This window comes from Mugil cephalus, chromosome 6, assembly GCF_022458985.1.
Source record: "Mugil cephalus isolate CIBA_MC_2020 chromosome 6, CIBA_Mcephalus_1.1, whole genome shotgun sequence".
NCBI lineage: Eukaryota > Metazoa > Chordata > Actinopteri > Mugiliformes > Mugilidae > Mugil > Mugil cephalus.
Window position 1 is genome coordinate 3,186,940 of NC_061775.1, and position 23,687 is coordinate 3,210,626.

Below are 23,687 nucleotides of genomic sequence, written 5' to 3' on the forward strand. Positions count from 1 at the left end.
TTTAAACAAAAATAAAGCCATTCTCTTAAAGTGCCTCATAACAATTGACTTGCTTATCAGTTGTGTCCTCTGAGATCTTCCACTATCTCTGGCAACCTGTAATGCAGGCATTCCCGTTCATGACGTGCGCAAGCTGCACGGACTCGTCAGTGACAACTGCTAAAGAAAAGAAATGAGGCATTTAGCTGAGGGAGGAGGAATCCTGCTTTTGTACTTTTACCTGATAAAGCTGCCCACGCAGTGTCTGAGAAGACTGGGCTGTGTCTTAATAGCAGGAAGGCGCACATTCAAACATGCTGGTACAACACTTCGCACATGGTTGTTATTCACATTTAATACGTGTGATTGAGCTCATGTAAATACTCATCTGCTATTGTACATGTGGAGCCTATGAGCCCCCCGTATACAAACCTGTGGTTCACACACTCAAGAACAAGCCACAGCTAAAACCACTCTCTGTAGTCGTTTTTTTTTTTTTTGACTGGGGAAGGAAACAAGTCATTGCTGGTTGTCTGTGTTTGTGTGAGTTCCCCTTCTCATGAATTCCTTTATCTTTACTGTTTGAGTGCAGAGGATAACCCTCCCTCATTCTTGAACCTGGCACACCTCCAGGTCCAGTGCCTGATGAAAAAGCAACAGCAAATTCCAGGCTTTATTAGCTCAAGGCTCAGAGGCATTTGTTGTATCATATCTGACGTGTCAGAGGCTGATCACCACTCCACATTGCTCTCTCTCTCTCTCTCTCTCTCTCTCTCTCTCTCTAACAACAACAAGGCTTTTTCTCTTCTGTAAATGAGGTACGATGGTTTAATGATGGTTGCGTGCAGACGTGGCTATGCCCTCAATAATTACCTCGCTGGCTTCGCCTCCAGGTGTTCAGCAGACAGCTAATGATGGACTGTCTGTGGAGAGGGGTAGGCAGCGGGCAAAGAAAGCGCTACACGGTGGTGGTGAATGTGATGGCTTTGCCATCAGCACTGCAACAAGTCTGTGGCACATGTGGCGCAATAGAAGTGAATGTTAAACAAGGTTGGAAAAAAAAGTTTAAGTCAAGCTCACCATGGGCTAGATTGTTTAAGGCTATACTTGGCATTTTTTCATTTAAAAATATCACTGTTTATAGTCTGATATTTGCCATTGTTCCTATTAGTGTTAAAACTGTCACTAGTCTCGTTGCAGAAATGTGGGACTGACAGCGTTACATCAGTTCTTGTTGTGTCAGATATAAAGACAACCACACCCATGTTCTGTGGTGTAAAAAATAACATTTGTACTTTAGTTTTTAAAAGGACAAACTACACAAAAGTAGGATTGCATCCAGAATCAAATTCTCATTGAGCTCATTTACACCCCTACTTTCACGTGGAGTGACTCGGATTAACTTCTTGTAGGATTTAACTGGCATCTTCTTGGCTGCATGCTATGACAAGAGCCACGAGCCACAAACAGCTTAAAGGGCATCAACAGGATCTCCTGTGTTGAAAGATATCCCTTAGATAAGGCAATAGATACACTGTGGAAACGAGCAAAGATAGTCAACAGCCACTGGCCAAAATATGGGAAAGTGACATCACCAAGGCGTCTCTAGAGTTCGATGAGAAGACCTAGAGAAAACTGCTCAGGGTGGCCAACAATAACATTAAAGGAGCTGCAGCTAATTTCTTCCTGGCCTGGTTGCTCCACACAAACAAATATCTCCATTCTCTACGTAAAAACACATCCAGCTAGACTATGCAGAGAGTTATGTCCAGTATCCCAAATCCACAAGGGAAATATTATAAAAAGTATGTGTAGCACCAAACAGCATCATCAAATGTATACAACGTGAACAGCAAAGTCTGTCTAAACATTTTGTTGCGGGGTTGCTTTTCTTCACGTGGAACCATGACTAGCTCCAAGTACTAGTCATCGCTTGTGCAGAACCTTCTGATGTGATTTAGAAAACTGAAAATGAAGGGAACTTTCACCTTTCAGTGACAAATCCAAAGTAAACCTCCAAATCTACAAAGGTGGGTTCAGCAATTGAAGATTAGAGTCCACCCCACACAGGATCCTATAGAAAATCTGTGAACACTGTGCACAGGAGATGTCCAATTTGACAGATCTGGGCCCTATTTGCATAAAAGAGTGTAAAACTGTTACCGGGTGAAGGTGAGTCAAGCTGAAATACTCTTATCCAAAAAGACCATGTATTGCCATACTGCAATCATTATTATTATTACTTTTTTTAAGTTTCAAGTAGTAGTTTAGGAGTGGGCACACTTATACATTTAGGTTATTCTATTTTTTTTTTATTTTTAGCATTCAACATACGGTATATACAATATAGATCACCCTCAATCTCACATTCTATACCAATAGCATACCATTGCCACTCTCCCAGTTCGCAACCCCTAGTCTTAACCATGCATGTCTTGTTCTAGTAAACCACATGTCGTCAGTCTGTCCTGGTTCCCCAGTATGTGAAGTGGACCTCGTTAATCCAGGTGATGTCCAGGTTGGGATGGCTTTAGCTATCTGTCCCTCGCTCGTGTTTCCAAAGCAGGCTTTTGTAGCATCGGGGAGGGTCTCCTACTGGAGGCTCTCCTTGATTTGAATATTCAACACTCCACCCAGAGTACGACTGCTCCACCCAAAACCTTGTGCAAGAAAGCTGGTTCTATAATGTTTGCACCTTGCTCTTTCAGGTCAGCATGTTTTCATAGTTACAATATGTATGTACTGATCCAACTAATCATATAAATACAGTATGTATATGTATACACTACACTACACTACACTACACTGCACTACACTACACTACTTGGCAGTAATTTCACCTTTTTTCATGAAAAAGGGAGTATGTGGACCAGAGGTGATCTCATTATTCATGGGATTAAGATAGAACACATGACCTCAAAACAAAGACTTCACACAGCCATCACAATTGCCCTTTTCATCTGTAAACTCAATTTATTTGGGATTTAAAATATGATGATGCGTTCAGAAAATAATAATGATCAAATGAGGACTAGATCCAGGTTTGGCCTGCTTTCACCCCAGAAAACAGCCCAGACCAACAGATTTAAATACAGACAAGATGCAGTTTTGGAAGAAAAGTCATGTAACTGGGTCATTCTATGAAATCAACCCTACCACGACCGTATTTAGTTTGGACCAAAATATTTCCTGGCTTGTGTCTATGGCTGTTTAATCAGTGCGGAAAGACTGATCACTAACAACTTAAAAGTCTATTATGAGAAAAAGCTGCAACACCACTGAAGAATAAAATGAAAAATCACTTTACTTTGGTCTAAAGAAAGGCCACACAGTAGTCAAAGAGACAGTTTGACAACAGTGTTTATGTACCATGATTGACACTACACTTGATGGAAGACAGGCAGCTTATTATGCTGACGGATGCAACAACAACAAAAAATGCACCGTCTGGGGTTACTCCCTTAAAGTGATAAACGTCTGAAATAACAGGAACGTATTGACTCAGATGAGTGACTATTGAGAGAGAGGGAAGGATTATCATTCCTGTTGAGCTGACACGTTGTCACGCACACACCTGCGACATCTTGCTCTGTTTTCTTCTGTAAAGTGGATGGAAAACGTGTCCGAATACTAGAGATAATCCGCTCGGAGACAGTCTAACTGACTGTCTGATTATCTTGTTACAAGAAAATATTTGCATAATCCTCAACCTGGCAGTCGGTTTATTCAGCAGAAGGTACTAGACTGAACAACAATGGATCAAACACTGGCTTCTGAAAACATAGCGCGTGTCTGCAGATATGTGGATTTAATGTAATGACAATACATTTTTGTCTGAATAAAATCTTCATCATATTTTGGCGCACAGCACCTGTGTGTTACATTCTACAAATGTGCATCTACATATCACAGGTATGTTGTAAATGTGTTTCCACAACAAAGCTGATACAACTCCAGCAGCAGCAGTCAGATGTGCATCGAAGCAGCCTGCCAGTATCTGGTCTTTTTCATTCACAAAGAGGTAGGTTTCACAAACTGGCACCAGGAAACTCTTCATTTATTTAACCTAGCAGACTGTCAAAGAAAACATCCCATTTATGTGGCCAGCTAAGACCTCAAGAATGGCCGTGCAAACATGCAGTGTTTTTTTTTTTTAACAGTTGTACCCAAATCAATCAGTGTGTTTGCCATTTTCCTTTGGGTGTGCTTTTGTCAACAAGGAGAAAAAAGATATGAACACACGAACAACCAAACGCTTTGTATACGCAACCCTTTCCTTCCTCACGTGTCTGTTTCTGTCAGCTGCACCTGACTGAGGAGTCCTAGTGAGAGGAAATCTGCAGCTCTTTGGGGGTCCTATTCATGACTGCACCTCACTATGCTTAAAATGCACGCTTCTGCAATTGCACGTGAACAAATACCGAAAAATGTTGCCCATAATGGGTCTATAAACTGAAGACACGCAGAAGCCTAAAAAGAAAGAAATAAAGAACAAAGGGAACAGTGAAATTACGTTCAGTTGTTTCCTAATTAAAGGGGAATGCACCGCCACGTCATTCTGCATTTTTTCTTCGCTGCTTCATAACAGGGGAATAAAGTCAGAGGAAAGGCCATTGTGGAGAGATTTATCCTGATGCCAGTACGGGCACATGTGGAGGAGGCCAGACTCTTAAAATCTACACCAGCTCTGGGACCAGCTGTTTCCTCTTTATCAGATTTTAGATAGAGGGACAGCGGATACAAAAAAGGAACTGCCCAGAGGTTATGAAATGTACAATGATGGAGGCAGACACGACGACAGCGCAAAATTCTGCTATTAACCATTTTGTTTTGTTTTTTAATAAATAAATAATATGTTCCAACAGGCTGAAAAATTGCCACAAGCACAACTAAGTGCTTTTTCCTTCCTCTTGACTTTTAAGTGTAGAATACAATTACCAAAGACAACACAAGTTTTCTCTTGAGGGCTGGATGCCGGCCATCTGTACTGACTTTGTTGTTAACCTTGGGAATATACAGGAGCATGTTTTCTCTCTTTTCTTAATCCCCTCTCTCATTCTTACTGTGCGCTGAGCTGAGAACTGTGACCACTGTGACCACTTAACTAATTGTGTTGTGAAAGATGTTCCAAGGGTGATGATTTGGCCTCGGTTTTCCAAAAGTTTGCAAAGTGAGGACACAGGCCTTCTTCAGGATGGGCTCTTAAAGAAAGCAAGGTAAAACATGAACTGTACAGGAAGACGGATGTAACACGTGCTGAAGCCACTCGTTGGTTTGCATTGCAGTTGAAATGAATTGTAGAGAATGACTTAATGGTTGACTCCATGTTTTCTGGTTGGGGCCATTATACAGTCTATGCTTGGGGCAAGGACCTTCTTGAAGTTGGCGGGAGAAGGAAAAATAATACATGAAACCTGATCAGAGCTTGTAGCTAATGTATACAGCAGCTCTCACCATAGGTAAAATATACCATGTATATAATATACCAGCCGACGCGGGTGGCCTGCACTACAAAAGCATTTATTCGTGTGATCTAGTGTGTTGGCATGGTTTTGTAAAATACTAGTCAACAGCTGTTTCGAGTTTTTTCACTTCAAACAATGGTGACTGAATGACTGATCTTGGAGTTGAGGTTGATAAGTGCTGAACAGTTACTTTCACTGTAATCTCTGCAACACACAGAAGACACATTTGTGCTCTTCCTGACCTTCGATGTGCTGTGAGATCTGCTGTGCATCTGTTCAACTTCGGATTTAAGAGACTCTACTGTGAAGGGAACCTCTCTCTGCTGCTTTCAGGCTTTCTGATCTTTGGGTGTAAGATAGTGGAAACTATCCTGTGCTGGGTTAGGAGTTAGGGTAACTTTGGTTAAAACATGATTGGGTCGTGTAATCTGCAAGTGTCCTCCATGTCCTCTCATACTCATACAGTATTTGAAGGGTGCTTGCCCCAAAGTGTGTGGCAATATGTCTACGAAGGCCCTCCAGGCTACAATCTGGATGACTGAGAACCTTAACAGACATGCACATTGGACCAATCACTTCTGCAGTTACCTGTTTTGGCGCCAGCAACTAGCAACCATCAGCGGGATAGCGTGCTGCAGCTTGGTTAAGAATCTACAGTCATGCTAGTAGCTGGGTTAAGCTGATAGGCACACAGAATGTTGGCATTAAGCAAGTGAAATTCTCAGATTTAACATGTTAGCATGCTAATTGCAAACAACTAGTACAACTAGTACTTCTAAAACTCACATGCATGTAAAAGTAGCAAAAAGTTTTTATTGTGTACACGTAAAGCCGAAGAATTGGAAAAATTTTGCCAGGCAACCTTGCAGCAAAGACTAAAAATCAATCCTTCACACAGCCCTGGTAAAAACCACAGCAAGTCATGGTTTGACCTCTGCACAGGCAGTAAATAATGCTAGCATATTTTTCCCCATGTGTCTAAAACTGATTAAAAAAGTAATGTGTACATCCAGTAACTGCTCATACTGTGTTCATTCATCATGAATCTGTTCCACGTGTGCGGTTGCTAAGTGGATGACACACTTTGCAAGTTATGATCCTCCTACTGTACATATGAAATCAATAAAGCACTGAGTCTTAATCACTGTCAGCTGAACAATGAATCCTACATGACTTCACACATTTGAACCCGGCATTTCAAAGAGCTGTTACTCCTCTTCTCTCACCGCTGAGATCATTCTTAAGTGGGGTTGGACTAGAGGCTGCGACTCGGAGGTCTTCTGATGCGGCAGCGGCCCCACCGCTGGCCTCGTTTGTTTCCATGAGGCCCAAGGAACGGAAGGAGCTAAAGCTTTGTGGAACAGATGTTCCCGCTCAGCTCCAAACCAAATTACGCAGTCAAGCTCACAGCCACAGGCCAGAAACGCTTGATTGAATGGCGAAAGGGGCAAGAAAAGCAGATCAGGCTCAATAAAGGAGCCACATCATGAGATCTGGTCAGCCTTTGAGGCCTGAAGATGAAAGAGATACTGACATCACTATGGAGACTAAAAGGAGAGCTGGAGGCTTTGGTCTGGGTGCCTAACTGTAACTGTGTGCCTGCATGGTTGTGTTTTTGTGACACTTGTGGTGTGTCATGTTTCATATTCTAATGTATGAAAGAGTCAGCCGGATGTAACAAATGCAACTCAAATCGAAAGTTAAACTTTTGACCTTTTGCATTTTACTGGAAAACATCTGCTACAATGATTACAGTAAGCAACAGGGAACTTGAGTGTAAGTCTTGAGTGTAAATCTACCAAAAAGAAAATTTATAAATGCATTTTTAATTCCACTGAGATTTTAAATTGACTAGTCAACAAGACTTTAATTAGGAGAATATGTCTAAACCATTATGTATCCATTTGTTATTCAAATAAATTTAAAGGTGGGCTCCATTTATTTTGCAAGATTTCCCAAAAAGTTTTGGGGGAATACTTCTGCATGTGTGACAAACATCTTACAACAAATAAACCGTTGTAGAAGTTGCCTGAAATCTAAGTAGTGTCCCGGAGGCAGCAGTGGTTGCATCTGAACACTAATCTCTGCTCGAGGCTAATGTATCAGGCTTACATTAGCTACTACTAGGGTAACACAGCATAATCTCTGAGTGACATGTCGGGGCTAGAGTTGTGTTGTGGACAACGAAGACACAACATTTTAACCAGGAAGAAGATGAGTGGAGTAAAGAGATAACATCTGTAATTCTGGAGCTTCAAATGGAAACCTGGTGACTTTGCTGAATGCTGCGAACATGTTTCTCAGAGAAATAAAATCCTTCATCCTCAGAATCCTTCATATATTTACTGGCCTAGTTATTTAAAAGATGAAACAATGTGAAATTAGAACATTAAACTCTTCTTGTTGTCTATTCTCTGCATTGTAATTTCATCCTTTGTTTCTTAAAACCTTTTTGATTAATGTTTTTGTCCACCTTTCTTCTTTCCTGTTGCAGCGTGTTTTCTTCCTGGGGATAAAAGATGTTCTCTTCTGATAGCAATTAAAAAACAATGCTGGAATTCTTTCTCTGGCTCATTTAAACTTTATTACCTTAAATCAAGGCTGAAATGACACAATGGCTGCACCTGCATCATCACAACAAATCATTATTAAATACACACTGACATTTAGAACTAATGCACTTCATGCACCATTGTCTTCTACATTTTGTTGGAGTGAACACTCACACAAATCATAACTAACCTGTCAGTGGCACCACCTAGCTTGAGCAATGCCTTGAAGTCAATATCACATCTAAAAAAAACATCCTTCTAACCTTTCACTCAGTGATCCCCTCCAGGTTTAAATGAACATTTGTAGGAACATTTGTAGGCAGAGATCCAAAGGAACAGAAATATAATTTTATGGTGCCAGGCGAGATCAACTGAGGAGCAGGATAAGGGTGGATTAATCACACTTGCTGATGAGCTTCCACTTTCCACTTTCCACTGAAACGTTCAAGATGAAGAATTTTTCTTTGGTGACTGAGAGTTATCTTGGGGAGTGGGGCTGCATTGCACACATTCCCAATCACTGATAATAGGGACTCCTGGGTGACATCAATTACGCAGGCATAGCAGACATTTCACTGGGATTATCTCACAGTGAACTTCAATCTCAGTCTGAACTTTGACAGCACAAAAAGACAGAAAAAGACGCGGAGGGAAACAAAGGGTGAGAGACGTGGTTTATAGCCTTGTTGAAGGAAGAATGCAGAAATAAACATGAAGGCTGAGCAGAACAACACGATCACATGCATTACAGACAGTATGAACAAAACAGCTCGGGACACCAGGGTCTACCTATCAAGCAAATATGGTAAATCGGCTTATGAAACATTCATGTTTGAGCTGAGAGAGGGACGCTCATCTAACTGTGCTGTTTTAAACAGACTTCAGGGTTCAGTGGCGTCGTCTGACAGGTTGGAGGACTTTGATATTCGTCAGGGCCATTGACTCCCATGCGGCTCTGTGGTGGGTGCGGCCAATTTAACACGGCAACTGAAAGCTAAACCAGGGCTGTGCTGCCTTGCTGCAAGCTCACTGTAGTAAGCTGATGTGGTAAGCCAGGATGTATCTTGCTAGTCAGTGAGCTCCACTCCTGTTCCTGCTGAACTGAGCCAGTTTTCAGGTAAAACACTGATACCAGTTCAGTAGGCACGGGAGGGCACAGCCCAGAAAAGTGCAAGTTAGAGTACTATAACTTTTTTAAATTCCACCTTTAATAGCAACACCAAACAAGCAAGTAATGTAAAATAACCCCTAACTGTAGCTTCTCTTAGAACGTTCCTCACGACACGTACAATAGCACAGTTCACAGTGATAACAGTGGCAGAAAGAATGACTCAGAGGCCTTAGTCATCTGCGTACTTCATTTCAGACTCACGAAGGATTGTGCTCATTTGCTCATTCTAGCCTGTTTATTTTGATTTGGTTTATTAACCTACAACTAGCTAAGTCAGTTTCCAGAAGTTTGCTAAGCTGTCTCTCGTTATGAGTGCTGTTGAGGCTGACGTTTTCTGGACTTATTTTGAAGCAAGAATGTCTACACAAAGGCCCCTGTTGCAGGCAATCTGAGCAAACCCTGCTCTGTCAGTCTAATAATGATGAGAGCATGCATTGTACTGAACTGTTTACATGGATGCAAAATAAAGTGATTTTATAGGAAAGGCAATGACATGCCCCGATATGAAATGCATAGATGGTGACATGGCTGTTAAACAACACTGGTGTGGACCAATACATTCTAATATAACAGTCCACCTCTAAATCTTAGTTGAAATAGTGTCAGAAAGGTGGTAATGCAACTTTATTGACATTCTGGAGGACTTAGATTGTGGTGCTGTTAAACTCTAATAAATCAAACACAGAAGCGTGCCTATGCTTTGACTGCATTGGTTTATAATGCGCTGCAGTATTGCGAGAAGTAATATGAACTAAACAAGACATCAGTCTAATACTTTGGGCAGTTTTTTGTGCAGCTTGGTGGTTTCTGAGCATTTGTTTTCACTAGTGTACCTAATGAACTGGCAAGTGGGTTTATTTTCCTACTGAATGAATCTGAAATGTTAAGATTCCTATTGATTGCACTGGTATGTTAATAATTACCTGGTTACATGAGCATGTTGTTCTGTTTATTAGCACAATACTGGTGTCCATGTAAACAGAGTGATTCCTAAGAAATGATATTACCATAGCAACAACTGTAGCTGGCCCTTTCTGCAGACAACACAATATTTAACCCATCTTGTACACTTTTGATCTCTTTTTTTTGTATATAAAAAAAGACACAGACCTTGTCGTTCTCTTAGTGTAGTACTACCTACACACTGCTTCGGTGGATAGCTGCTGTGTACCTGCTTTTGTTCAGCTGTGACTGAGGAAGGAGCTAGTATTAGATCGGCTGAGTGTATACGGTTCCGGCACATTGGTCCACAGCTAACTCAGCTGGACTTGAACTGGCATGCCCGCCTCAGTCTGACATTTAGCACCACATTCCTCAAATGGATCTGGGGCATTTTAAACCTGGGTCACCATGTCTCACTTAAACATTTTCAAATATATTAGGTATGCATGATGATTCTTGCCAGATGTGTCAGGTAAGATAAGACAGTTGTTGCTTCAGGCAGACACAATGAAACGATACAGCTTGTCTCACGTCTGGACCATGATGCACACGCGATAGCTCCACATGTAACCCCGTACAGAGCTCTGATCCTGGCCTCTCTCTCTTTCTCTCTCTCTATATATATATTTCCACCTCCCTCCGTCTCCCCCTAATCTCTCGTCACTCCTCTCCTCCTCCCTCCTTCTTTCTTCATATCCAAGATCATCAAGTTCTTTCCATTCACCGGAACAAATCCCCAACGTCGAATCAACTATTTCACCTCAGGCACTGAACTTAGCCACTGTGAACAACACATAGCAGGGATCAATGCTCACCAATTAGCTAAGCTCTGTGCCTTTAGCAAGTGGGTGGCTGGCTTTTGAGGGAGCAGAGACTCACGCAGACCTTTACGTGACTGCTCAGTGTTAAGCTGGAGGTTTCAAAGCCTGCAATGCTTACAGTGCTGAGGTTTGCTACGCCTTTGAGTTTCAGAGTGTGCTGCCCGCGGAGGATCTGAGCCCTTGTTTCAAACCCCCAAATCATTTCCTTGTTTATAAATCCTAAATCCGATCTGAAACGTGAGCTGCCTCCAAGAATTTTGGTTTACATCGTGTAAAGCTGTACAGCTAGAGCAGATCTCAGTGTCTGTCTAATCTCCTCAGTGTTTATTCTTTCACTCCACAGCAACAGTGTCAGTAACCAACTGAAAGAAATCCGTCAAGAAAACGACACTAAATCATCCCACACTGGAAACACAACGATGCGGTGGGTCACCTGCTGAGCTGTGAAGGAGTGGAAATCCCTGGCAATGTGATTTTTGTTTCTCTTTTTGCATCAAATCACGGTGCCAGGAACCCTCCCCACCACAGCCGGGGCAGAGGCTGAATCCCCCTCTGCACCTCTCTTCTCCTCTCTGCCCTCGGATAACTTCCTTCACAGCAGCTGTGAGCACCCGTGACCTGCGGGAAAGAGGAAGAGAGATTTGGGGTGTATTACTTTTCTTTAGACTCTCTAAGAAACCAAAACTTAATATCTGATATTTGACATACTACAAGTGTAACCTTGGAATGACAGAAGATACAACTCATCACTGCAATAAAAAATAAATTAGGATTTGCGAGGAATGACTCTGCAGACTTTTCTGTTGCACAGATCAGCAGGAAGCAGCAGATGTGGAGTCTAGTTGGAACATGCAGAGCCAGCTACCTGGGCAGTGTGTTTAAAGCAACTCCGGGGAAAAAAGAAAACAGCACTTGTTTGAGAATTTGCTAAGCCAATGAAAACTGTCTGGTGCTCCTGGACATGAGTGCGCCCACTATAAAATGTCAGCCGAGGGGAACCAGGACCAGGAGGAGATCTGTGTTCTTTTGAGCAAATAATAAGCAGCCTCAGACATATAGACATATTTCTGTTTTGCCTTTGTCTCCCATTGAAGGAGCCGATTCCAGGTCAAGGCAAATTGTTTGATTTTTTTTCCCCCTCCACTATAGATTGCTCGAAGTTGCTGGGTGGGTTAAAAAGTGTAACGTCACAGTGTATTATTATCTTTTGTTGTTGTTGTTTTTGCTGTTCTGCAGGGAACATTTCCAGGCCCACCCTGGTAGGCAAGGAATAATGACAGGATTGTTGAGCGGTGAGGAGGAGGAGGAGGAGGAGGAGAGGGAGGGGTTCAGGGCCGAGTCTCAACAGTTCGTCTTTGATCACTTTTCATTCATCATCTTTTTCCGTGTTTTTTTGTATTCTATGCTCTAAATGATCTAGGGTCTCCTCTATCAAAAGATACAAATCCAGAATCGACACTCGTACAGTGGTCATTTTATATAATAAAACTTTATATAATAAAACTAAATAAAAAACCAAAAGTAAGTATAAAAAAAAAAAAAAAAAAAAATCAGGGCAAGCTTCAGCAGGCCTCTCCAGGCATGTCTTTTATTCCACACCTCAGGGATGCACAATTAAGACAATCAAGCCCATGCACCACCCAAACACTCTCTGACTGACGCTGCAAGGTCAAGCTGGGAGTCGACGGGCATTCACATAAGGCATGAAAACGGGAAGAAAGGTAACTAAATTTGCATGCAAGCACTTTGATGATTTAACATGTTACAACTTGTTTTATTTAATCTGCATAAAAAAAATAAATGTTTCACGTGGGGTCATGCGCCAGACTATTTCTTGGCTGGGGGAAGGCATTTCCTGGAGCATCTGCTGGGTGACTGGCAACTGCTAAGAGGGAAAAAATCCACCACAGGTACACAAAAATACAAACTTTCCACACACACACAAACAATGACCACATAGGTCATTTGTCCAAGCAAATAAATAAGACCCAAATAATGTTTCATAGTGACAATGCCCTCGGGTCTTGGTAATTACGGGGAAAACAAAGGAGGAAGAGAGGTGACTTTGAAACTTTGAGTTGACGTATATTTTAACCAAGATTGTTGCATCATTTTAACAGTATGTTCATTTGCCGGAGGGAAAACAATAATCAGATTCACACTGACATAACGATATTAGAATGTGCAGTGACAGCAGCCGCAATGGTGTCTTCCACAGCCCTGGTGTTTCCGCGCACAGACCCACAGTACACGCTGTACAACTAACGAACGCATGTTGAATCCTTCCAGACAGAGAAATATGTCTGTCCTGTCAACGGTCCGCCCCTCCCTGAGCAGGAATCATGAATAAATATGTTTGTCTAGGTTGTGAGACGCGGAACATAAAGTTGAGCTTCAGTGAACGGCACAGTCGAATGAGGGATCGCCTGCGTGTGTGTGTGCGCAGTTCATTTGCATGCATGAGTTGCAGTGTGGTGTGTGGTGTGTGGTGTGTGTGTGTGTGTGTGTGTGTGTGTGTGTGTGTGTGTGTGTGTGTGTGTGTGTGTGTGTGTGTGAAAGAAATGAAAAAGTAATGGTGAAAGTGTGAGTGAATGGAAGGAGTGGTCATGCCCTCTAACACTTCTGTGAGTCAGTGTTTGCTTCCTGGGTGTGAAGGCTCGATATGGGAAATAAATGATTGGTAGCATTACTGTCAGGTTTAAATGAATGGAGTAAGGATGTGACATATTTGGTTTGGCAAGCAGGGTGAGCAGCGAGGTAGCATACACAGGTTAAATGTGGGACTGCAATAAAATAAAATGTGACCTTCGAAGTCAATATTAAAAATGCGCACATGAAAAATAGTGTCTTCAAAAATAAGGTGAAGAGAAGATTCTTTTTTTCATTTTCAGATCAATCTGTCCAATCCATTTGTGTGTGGTTTGTGGAAGTAATGTCTCCAGATCGTGTGAGTCCGTATGAACATAATTTATGGCCTGATGTAACTTATTATTACACACACAAGGCTGAAGGTGCGAACAAGTCATCACATTTTTAGAAAGCGCAAAGTTTGCACTCTCAGCTGAACAAACTGACCTCATTCACGCAGCGTGGACGAACTGCTTGTTGGGCAAAGGGAAGGAGACAAGGAATCAGAGTGGAAATGACTCAAGAGTCATTTAAGTACTCTAAAAATATTCAGATACAGATGCTGTCATACCAGAAAATTAACTGTCACATTACTGCAGACAACTTTCCAGTGTTTCTCTGGCTGCCTCTGCTTCCATATTCTTCCAGAGATGACAAAAATCACATTTTCTGAAAAGCACTTTCTCATGTAACACTCTGCAGCTGGCAAGGAGTGTACACGGGAGATCTGTTGGGATATATGTGCCGGTGACCACTGGTGTGAGATTCGCATCTGAACCCAGCTGTGCAGTGCTGACGTCACCCTTGCATCTCGCACATGGGTGTCACTGTGATTTGTCGCTGTGCTCTCACAAAACAGAAGCAAGTGTTGAGAGGGAGATGGAGAAACAAGAGACATGGAGAGATTAAGTGTGTGAGAATGTGAGGAAAAAGACAGCAATATCCAGTCTAAGTGGATTAGAAAAGCCCTGGTTGATGGATGACATGCTGCCATACTGTTGCAGTCTGTAAAGTGCGCAAAGCTCTCTTGAAATATGAGGAAATGTTTTGAATATTGACCCCGGTGAGCTCCGACGGAAGTGTTCGTTGGTCATCTCAATTACATCCGAAACCTCCTTTTCCCTTAACTGGGGGGTCTGCATCTGGAAATTACTTTACATAACAGACAAACATGCTCAGCAGTGATTCGTCTGTTTTTTTTCCCCACTTTTTTACACAACTTACACACATGTGACACATCGTAGAAGTAAGTATTCATGGTGCAGCATGTCTCGGAAAGGTTTATCTTTATCCTCATATTTAAATGATACTGCAGCTCTCACTTCTTAACAACAACTTTTCCCACAGTTTTCAAGTGTGGGTCTTTGGACCAAATACTTCTGCAATAAGTACACATAGCACAAGTATACCCCCGCCTTAAATGTGTGAACATGCCTCGAAATACTACGTGTTGGCTCAACGAAACAACAAGTAAAGCACCTATAATTAGTTGTGCGGCTTTCTTTCTCAGGTAATTTGAGAGAAGCCAAAGGAGTCAGGACGTGAACTTCTCGCTAATTTTCTTTTTCAGTTTCTACATCACTTTTGCACTTATTCCTGTCGTTAACCATTTATTAAGGCTCACCGTGCAGTTTGTCTCAAGCCCCAGATAACCTCCACCCATCCTCAGACTCTATTTAAGGGAATATGTAGAACGTGACTGACAGACAAAACACAAGACCCCCATCTTGGCCAATCACACCTCTGTAGGTAACTGAAGAACCCATGGGCATTAAAAAGTCATTACCAGTGTTCTTTGGCTCTGGCCTTCATTATTCAGCTCATTAGATCGCTCAGTCTCGATAAACCAGCCCTCACATGTGACTGATGAACGGCACAGGAGCTTTTTTTTCCACATGTCCCATTAACAATAATCAACTTTAGAAAGCGTTAATGCAATTTGGTATGGATGTAATTCCATGCGAAATCAATCACTGCCAGCCTTCGCTTAGAAAGGAAGCGGAACAGGACACACAAGTCTAAACTGATTTGAGAACTTTATGTCAAAAAGACCTTAAATCATATGAATGTTATCTTTAAAGAGGCACTGACTCACCTCTTATAGGAACAACGGAGAAATGAAAAACTGATCCGGGCCCTCCGCTCTGACAGGAACATGATCGATTATAATGTATGAGGGGAAATGGCATGGCTGCATTAAAGCCCTGCTATCTCTGGATCTGATAGTGGTAGCTATTTCAGCTATTAGCTAATAGCTGTGGCTGATAAGATTTTGGATTGAAGGGAAAGACTTTCAGCGAGAACCGGAGAAGAGCTTAGGAACGGGGAGCCGTAGGAAAAAGCGCTGCCCAATAGACAACAGGCAAAATTACACATGAGGCCGAAGAGGATGATGCATGTGTGAGAGTGTGGAGGAAGTAACTCTGACACGACAATCTAAGATCGCTAGGTTCATCTGAGGACACTGGGATAAATCAACCCAGAGACTGCTGAGGTCTCAGCTAAATCAAACACTTGCTTATTTGTGGCACACCCTGAACACAGCCTTCCTATTGTTCAAGACAACACCTACAAGAACAAAAGCTTGCAATGAGTTTTTTTTCCTAGATGCTTTGATGTGCTCTGAAGTTAGGTCCATGAGTTAAATGCAGGAGGGGCAGGTGATGCCTCTTTTGGGAAACTTGAGGATTTAAGTGGGGAGGGATTCTCGACTGACGACTGAGACGCATCCGTCGGCATGGCGCGTGAGAAGGCCAAGAGGAGTTAGCGTGTTCGGATCGTGACCTCTGTAACCGACAGGCTCCCTCCCACTCCAAGCATGCAACCTCTCCACAAACCGAGGCCTGTTTTTCCACCACACATGGCTTCAATTGGAGGCTACTGCTGCTGCTGTGTCTGCAGCTCAGAGAAAAAAAAAAAAGAAAAAAAAAAAACGGCAGCCAGGCATAGCACAACAAACCTGATTATAAAATCAGTGACTGGCAAACAGACCGAGCTGGTGGTGTCACTGATATTTCTGAAATGGCCGCCGCTTGAAAAATTGTTGCGTGTGTGCGCTTTTATGCGTGTTTGTGTGTGAACAGGCCTGTATTTAAAGTCTCGCTCCAGCGCCAACAAGGCAAGCTGTTTACTGCTTGGTTGGTCGTAAAAAGTAAATATGCATCAGTCGGAGCCTATCAAAGGCTCCTTCATTTGGTCCCTGGCTAAGATGGCTTTGGATGTGTGCTGTAATTGCCTAGGCTCAGACAGAAATTCTCTGTGGTAGGCGCATGGCCGGGCTGAAAGGCTGAGGGAAACCATGCTGTCTTGTGCACTTGAGCACTCTGCAGCTGATCTGAAGGGAAGCAGCAAACACACAAAGTGCAGGAAAACCATGAGGGAGGAAGAAGAAGGCCGTGTGGCCGCAGACGTGGGACACGCGCTCTGGAATTGCACCAGTGCATTTTGCAGGAGGAAAACAGTCACACAGACAACAAATTAGTAGCAGATCCCAAATAACAAACATCTGTTCGTTGTTCATGAGACAACGCCCATGTCAGCATCTGCCACAGCTAGTGAATACGGACTGAATGGACTATTCTGAGGAAGATTTCTGATTTAAAGATGAGCTAAAGGACCAGAAACAAAATGCTTTATCATATGTTTAACTGGTTGTTTCGGCTTCACCATTAGCATGAGGGCACTTCTAAACTTGAATGTTTACTAGCTCTGGTTTGGACTACTGAACAAATATAGATTTCTATCACACTGACTACGTAACTTCATTCATCAAACATTCTTTTTTTCGTTATCTACCATTTTCTGCAGAGCAGATGGCATTGACACTTACTCGGCTTACTCGGCGCTAAACTGCTTCTCATGGTTTTGTATGCGCGGATTGATGAGAGCTGTGAGACACAACAATAAGAAACAGATCAGAAACAGCTCATTGGTGTCTATGGTCGACTGTTTATTTACTTTGTACGATAACAGGACATTTATACTGCAGCATTTGACATGAATACTGTACATACTTTTATAATCGTCTCGAAACACATTCGCTTTGCCCTTGTGTAACATGTCTCTCACACATGGGAACTGATTTAGCGGGCCCAGATAAAGCCTTGGAGCGCACTCAAATATTTGAACTATTTCTCCAAAAATGTTCTGTGCACTTGACTTTAGGGTTACTTTATCAAATCAAACTCCTTCCTCCTTCCAAACAGTGCTGAGATTATGGCACTGTGCAAAAACCCCCCACAGTCATGAGATTGCTGGGAAAAAAAAAAGTGCTGGTACAGCAGCCAGGAGTCATGCAGGTGTGTGTTTGTGTGTGTGCGGGTATGTGTGAAATATCTGGGTGTTTTTTTGTTTGTTTGTTTTGTTCACAGGATTCAAAAATAAATAGAGGTTTATTCAACTTTTATAAAGTTTTTACTGATTAAGGATTACAAAATCCGCTATGTTCCGCTTTAAAGCAGGCTTGAGTAAATTATTTTGTGCTCCATCCGACCCTCATAAACAAGATGGTTAAATCGGCCGTGTCAAATATCTTCGCTTGATAAACCAACGTACAAACAGATGCGCTGTCTTCCCAAGTGCCAACATCAAGAGATCAAAGCCTGACAATGACAACCACACAAACAACCTAACATCACACTTTGCTTTGATCAAATCTGCTGCCTTGTGTTTGTGACAAGTCGGCCGCTACAGGAAGAGAGATAATTACAGACACCACACTGATACAAGACGGAAAACTGAAAAAAGAACACAAGGAAAATACTCAAAGGACAAAGAAGTTTGTGAGAGAGCATGTGAGAGTGAGAGAGTGGTGTTGAGACGGGTATTTGCCACTCACCATGCCCACAGGTCTGCTCTTGCTGCACGGTAAGCCCGAGTCACCTCAGAGTGAGTGCAGCCAAGGAAATACACAAGGTGGAAGAGTTGACTCTTTGGGAGGGACCACGCTGACCGATCAACTGTCTGACTAACTAACCATCTGACTGGCTAATGACTGACTAGACAACCACGCGGCAGCCAGTTGTGCCAGTGGAGGTCCAAGAATCAGCAGGCAGTGCAGTCCTCAGAGTGTCCTGCTGAGGTTCCACTGGGAAAGCTGTACTGTCCTGTCATGTCCCGCTCTGTCCCAGGGCTCGTACCCTGAGCTCCACAGCGCAGAAGAAGAAATAGGGAGAAAAATCTATCTCTCCTGTTCCCACAGTCTACCAGGAGAGGAAAGAAGGGAAGGAGAAGAGAGGAGAGGAGGGTGATCTGTTCCCATAGAGGTCAGATGTGGAGTTAACACACCCAGCCAGCTGGCTGGTGACTGCTGCCTGCCTGCTACCAGAGTTGTCTCCCCCATCTCTCCCTCTCACTCTCCTCCCCGCAAACCTGATAAATCACTCTGGAGACACAGCAGAGTACCGAGCCACTCAGCCACTCACACACAGCCAGGAGTTACAGTAGAGACAGAGAGAGACTTTCAACCATTGTCCCAGGAGATCCATATGAGAGTCTGGAGGCAGAGCTGCCAGTTCTCCTCCTTCACTCCCTCCCTCCATTCTTCCCTCCCTCTCTGCCTCTCCTCTTACATTCCCCTCTCTAGCTGTTTTTTTCAGCCTCCGCTGAGACACTCTTATTGTGTGGCAATTGCATTAGCCTTTAGCGAGCGAGGAATGGCTCTTAGTGTCTAATGCAATGTTGTGTCTCTCTGCCTTTATCTTTCTCCTTATCTTTCTTTCCTCTCTCTTTCTCTCTTTCTGTTTCTCTCCCAAGTGTCTATCAGTTTGACATGTCCACGTACGCATACACACCTCCTCGCCTTCCTTCTTTGCTGTTTTTCCTCTTCCTCTGTGAGTTATCCCTTAAAGGGACACTGTCTCTCTGTTGCTTTTTGTGCAGGTGCTTGGCTACTTTGAGGGAGTCCAGGTGCAGGATTATATTTCTGGAGACTGAGAGGCATCGATTGTGTTGTTGTGTTTGCTTTGGGATTGTCTCAAATGTTTACCCACTATTACAGAGCTAATGGTCTAATGTGCCATTGCAGGAGATAAGTATGTAGAAATCAATGAAGAAACAATGGGCAGAAAACACATTTAACTACTTAAGTTCCGTTGTACACATGAAAAGAAGCTCATCATCATCATACATGCTCATGGAAATGTAACTTCTCGATCGTGTTTCAGTGTCCTCCATTAAACTTTCTGTTATGGGAAACCGAAGTTGAATCGATGGGTCTCTCATGGCACAAAATCAGTTTACAATTACGGCATATTTACCACTTTAAATTGGTTCTTTCTTGGTTATTGTTATAGTTGCAGAATTTAGCAACTCTAACTTTGGCTGGCTGTTTATTTTTTATTTATTTATTTTTTTTACATATAAACTCAGACTAAAATGTACTTGGTCTCAATGAGGCGCACCTTTAGGACAGGCAAACATGTATCAACAATACTCTAAAATCCCCCCTGTAGGCATGCCCATAGACTGTATACAAGAGTGCTTTTATGATAACTCCTCAAAAGTGAATCCAGTTCCCCCTGGTGACTGGCTGCAGTATAGGTCATAAGCTCATAAGCTCCACCTCCTCCATGTTAGTGGATGGGACTTAGGGCAAACTAAAATGAGAAAGTACATGTTTCAAGTGTCCATTGTTTTGAGAAACTTTGCTTTAGTTGTTTGATGCTTTAAAAACAGGATGTGATGTCATGATTAACAGTTGCCATGACAACTGCTCTGCAAAGCTGTCTCATAAGACCGTGACAGTAGGAATAAATAAGCAAATAAATATGCACAATGCATAATTGTACATTTCTTTCTAGCTGCTGGAGGCAGAGCAGAGTGCAGAACTAATTTAAAAAAAAAAAAAAAAAAAAAGTGAATCTAGAGGAAGTGTGGGTGGGTCAACAATAACGTGACCCCACTTTTAGAGAATACTACAGATTCTGACCCAAACTCGCAAGATGGCTCCACCCATATGTTTTGGACAGTCCAGTTATATGCTGTGTACTATGGGTGTTCCACAAGGATCAGTACTGGGTCCCCTGTTACTTAGTCTTTATATTCATGATCTTGCTGAGAGGTGTATTGGTGTGAATCTGCAGATATATGCAGATGATACTGTTATACACAGGAAAACACCTGACTTTGCAGCTGTTAACAACAAGTTAACAACTGCACTGCATGCGTGTGTGTGCATATATATATATACACGCATACAGGAAACCCATCCTGAATAAAGTTGTAAATTCTTCCACTCAGTTAAAAAGTAGAATTTAATGCCATTAAGCTTAAGTTGTTCTTTTTTTTTTTTTTTAAACCGGGACAACCTAATAATGTCCCTCCCGAGGTAAAAATGTGGCTCCTGGTGGCTTCAATGGATCCATGCTGTAAATCTAAAATGATTAGAGGGCAGCAGCAAAAATTGGACTGTATTTCAAAGGGTATTACATGTCCAGACATAACAGTCATTAATTAAACTCTTGTGTTCTCTTTGAAGATAGATAATATCTCACAAAAGCAGTTTGGAGGACAAGAACAACCCCAGCAATGTTCTATCTGTGATACAGTAACTCATAGTTACTTTCTATATCAATGCAATTTGTCATTTCACTGCACATAGATGGTGGTCTCTTTTTTCAGGGTTCGTTTTCTCTGTTTCTGAGCAGAAGATGCTGCAGCTGTGTTGAGTTTCTGCTGAACAGCTATTGAGCATTACATTTTCTCATTTAGATATGATGGTACCTTGGCATAGAGATAGTATAGTTCACCTACAGTAAGTGCAATGAAGGTAAGTGCATTTTGAAATATTTGAAGCTGCATTAACCGTCATGTATCATTATGGACATTTTTGTCCATTTGGGTTCTTTGGGTGCCCATCATTTTGGCTGTGTTGGTTAGTTTTTTTTTTTTTTGTAACAAAGTAACTGAAATGTACTACCTTCTTGAGTCATTAAGGACAAAAATGTCCATGTCCAAAAACTAGTATAAAACTTAACTTATTAATATTTCTGTCTGCATAAATGTCTTTCAAGACAATTTCATGGTTTTACAAAACTACCAAACATTCAATTATTTTGAGGATTTTAACCTTTAAAATGCCAGTTTGATTTAAAATACATATATATATATATATTCCATAAAACTAATGTTGGGATGGGATTGGGATGGGATGCCTGGGGCATTTTTGTTTTTCAAATCAGTGTTGGATATGATCAAGATTATCTAAAATATTGACTTGACTGCATTATTGATTTACTTTACTATGCTCTTGTGACCTTTACGGACAAAAGTACACCCTTGACTTCCATTGACAACATTTTTAAATTTCTCAACCATGACACAAAAGAATCACTCATTCTGCAATATTAGGCTTTCATTTACGAGAAAAATGGTCTGATTTTAACATTTCCTCATGGGAAAGGAAGTCAGTTTGTTCTGTCTCGAATAAGACAAAATCTACGATTCCATATTAAAATCACTTAAGCACACTAAAAAACACTAATAATGGCAAGGCTGGAAAACAAACATGAGTAAGTGTAACCAATGTACATAAGCTAGATCTGGCATTTATCAACAATAAAGTTACCGACCTGTTACATATGTAGCCTCGTTACGTTCTCATAATGACAATAAAGACTCTTGATTTGATTCTTGATAACGGAGGCTATTACACAGGCTAATAGCTAAGAGGCTAATGTAAAAATGTTGTTCACTGTGTCACATTTAGCAAAATATGAAGTGAATGAAGATTGCTATCAAAATATCAGCTCATTTGTCTACATGACTTCCTATGTTGCAACCACAAGCTTGCATTTAGCAAGCTAACGACCACCACTTATTCTGCCTAAGTGAGCAGCTGTTAGCTTGCTAGGTGTGTGCTGCCAAATTTAAAGAGAGACTATGAATAAAGTGCATATTTTTCATCGTATTGATCTGTATTGGTTTGACATTTGATGGCTTTAGGTAGTTAATATAGAGCTGATGCATGTTCAAGTGTCCATTTTAGTTATTTGACTCTATAAAAACAGGATGTGATGTCACGATGATTGACAGATACAATTGACAACCACTCTGTGAAATGCAGTGTATAATCTAACACTTCTATGTAACGGGTGGAGGAAAGGCAAAGCACAGTATCAAGTAAATGCCAGTGAACACCAGTGAATCTAGAGGAAGTATGGACAGGTCAGCGATAATGTGGCTCCACTCTCAGACAGTACTGCATAGACACTGGCTCCTAACACAGAAGATGGTGCCACCAGTATCCCTGGAATTCTAGCTTCAGTTTCACCAGTGCAAGGAAATGGAGACTTGTCGCCCATTTTTTCTACAGGTTATGGTGTATACAGTATATTAAATAAATGTGGAAGTTTTGTTGCTGGTTGCAGAAATATACCAGCATTAGTGTTATTATTTCCGTAATGGACATATGATCATATGCTCCTGTGTGCATTTTAGGTGGCAAAGGCAGATGACATGTGCATTCTTTGTCCTGCATACAAATCTCTTGATGGATGTTTTTTTTGTTCAACTATGGAAATACAGGCACTTGGCCAGAAATTCAAACAGATACGATTACTCTAAAAGAGTATTTCCCTCTGATAAACTGCTGACAGTTCATTCAGTAAGGAGGAAAGAAAACATTATTTCTGGAAAGTGATTTGTTCAATGCTTCAGGCAAAACAAATGAAGTTCCATTCATTTCCATTGTATTGAAGGCAGAAACGTACAAATATTTAAATACCGGTCACATAAAATATGACTGCAAGAAGAACTATCCACTCTGAAAAATAAATCACTCATGAGAAGAAAACAAACTTGGTATGATAACCCCACTCATAGATCACACAGGTGACAGCACCTCAACGTGGAACATGCCATGTTCCCAGGCAGAGAACATCAGGCTAAGGTGCTTGCTTGTTTGCCTGTGTTTCTCATATTTTACCTCGGGGGTTATTTGTTTGTTTAAAGCAGTCTGAAGCATTCAGACTTTCCAGCCGACTGAGCCAGGATAAAGCAGAGCAGCAGAGTGCATATCGTACCCTCCTTTTCAGCGACTGAAACCAAACATTCGCTGAAATACCAAGCAGAGCGGTTTCACTGCATGCATGAGTCCCATTTAGTTACACATGTCTATGTTATAGTATAT

At 41.8% G+C, this 23,687-nt stretch overlaps 1 long non-coding RNA gene across 1 annotated transcript; it reads right to left on the minus strand.

Annotated features, from left to right (window-relative positions):
* Positions 1 to 8,009: 8,009 nt before the first annotated feature.
* On the minus strand, positions 8,010 to 19,324 carry LOC125008862. The gene is made up of 2 exons (XR_007112920.1): positions 18,396 to 19,324; positions 8,010 to 11,548 (listed from the first exon to the last, which is right to left on the minus strand). It is a non-coding gene; the product is annotated as an uncharacterized LOC125008862 (long non-coding RNA).
* Positions 19,325 to 23,687: the final 4,363 nt, after the last annotated feature.